General features: G+C 32.0%; 1 long non-coding RNA gene across 1 annotated transcript; it reads left to right on the top strand.

The window, feature by feature from the left end:
• The first annotated feature begins 5 nt into the window (after positions 1 to 5).
• On the top strand, positions 6 to 1,667 carry LOC111084359. The gene is made up of 3 exons (XR_002609515.1): positions 6 to 33; positions 471 to 593; positions 1,591 to 1,667. It is a non-coding gene; the product is annotated as an uncharacterized LOC111084359 (long non-coding RNA).
• The last annotated feature ends 242 nt before the right edge of the window (positions 1,668 to 1,909 follow it).

The following is a 1,909-nucleotide window of genomic DNA, read 5'->3' as shown; positions in this document are numbered from 1 at the left end:
AAACTAGGTTCTGTACCTCAAGTGATAGTGAAGGTGGGTAGTTTAAACAATCTGTTTGAGTAATTAGCTGTGATGTAGCTCGGTTTGAGCTGATTATTAACTAAGCCTAGAAAAATATTACTACTTCATTGATATAAGTTATAAAATTCTTGAATTGTTTGTAAAAATCTTCAAAGAAAAGCCCTACACTTTCTTCTTAAATATGAGAGAAACGGTTTTTATAACATCTAAAAAGGTCTGTAATGCTATGAGATACAATGGATATATATATATAATGTGATATATAACTACCAAGGTGTTATCTCGCGAAGCTGTTGAAAGTCGACCATTTGAAGTTGGTCTGCAAGAGAGAGAGAGAATGAACTCATCATAATAGAATGGGTTAGATGTTTGTATAAAGTATGACATAAATAGTTCTATTAGTGAAGCATGTTCGATGTTTAAATGTGTGAAGAATAATGATGTTTCAGGCAGTAGGGAAAAGGACGATGTTTGGTTTCTGGTCTTCCTTTCTACCCGACAGTCCTTCAACAGCCTACGTACCTCAGAACCAGACCGTTCTTACATCAATTTTAAAAGATCCATCCCTACAGGTGTGTAACTGTGTCTCAGCATGTGAGTAAACATTAACTAACAGTGTAAAGAATCAGGTCAATGAATATATGTAACAACACAAGAACATGAGCTTATTATTCTGTTCTTGATTTTATATTTTTAATGACCCTAAAAATATATGTTCTTTAATTTATAGAGAAAAAACAGTTTCCACATAAATATTCTGCAATAATGGTATATTTATATGAAGATAAATTTAAAACTTGATGATATACAAATACTTCATCTTCAGTAATACTTCTTTCATCTTCTGTAACTTACATGAGTAGCATAATAATCAGTCGTACGGCCCCTCATTCGTAGGGGGGAGCTGTTCAAATGGTTATTGTGTTCTGAGGTTACTCCCTTCTGCTGTTAACATTGATCGTAACGTATAAAAATAAAAAATTTAACATGTTTCGCACCTAATGTTTTTGTAGGAGTTCTCAAGTTGCAGGCAATATATAAAGTTTTATCAATAATTTACATAATACGGGAGGGATGTTTTGGGTGAAATTATTTTAGTTTTTACTTTATTTTTTCAACATGATAGCTTATAAGAAAAACGTTTACCATCTTGAAACTACTATTATAATTGATATTAATCAGAGAAAGATACCTACTTAGGAACTGAAAATTAATACAGTAATGAGTATATCTGAGTAGGTTTAATGTTTGTACTTATAAAGGTTAATATGAGGTTTCCCTCAATTTTAATCACATTTCTGGCCATAAACCCCATAATATCTCAACCAGCTTAAGAGATTTAGGATAGCTCTAAATCCTCAATGTAAAATAATATCTATGATGGAAGTATAAACGCATAAAAAATAATTAAGCTAGATGAATAAACATTCTAATCAATACTGTTAAGGGAAATAACATTAAAGTAAGGACTAAAGTAATATAAGTCCCAATCTCCTTCTCCTCTCTATGTTTTGAGTGTGTAGTTGTATCTGTGCACATTCTATGATAGGAGATGTAATTTTTTTTTAGGTACGAGCTGGAGCCTTGGCATTTCTCACAGAACTTCTCGAAGGATCAAAACCGTTCCTGTCTTTAGCTGAAGAAAGGTTGGTAACATTTGACTTTTTTTATTTAACTTCATGGAATAAAATTTTGTCTTTTAGTTTAGTCAGGTGAACATTTCTTGTTTCTATAAACTTTATAAATTGTTTTTTTACACATGCATACAACTGAGCCTGTAGGTTTAACGTTCGACATTTGTCCTGGTGGATAACATGCAGGAACCCCAATTAAGTAACTTGTACAAGTTGTTCCTTGTAGTTGTTCTACAAGTTAGAATGTCCACTGA

Source organism: Limulus polyphemus, unplaced genomic scaffold (assembly GCF_000517525.1).
Source record: "Limulus polyphemus unplaced genomic scaffold, Limulus_polyphemus-2.1.2 Scaffold18250, whole genome shotgun sequence".
Taxonomy (NCBI): Eukaryota; Metazoa; Arthropoda; class Merostomata; order Xiphosura; family Limulidae; genus Limulus; species Limulus polyphemus.
Note: the sequence above shows the minus strand (reverse complement) of the source record. Positions and strands in the feature narration are given on the sequence as shown.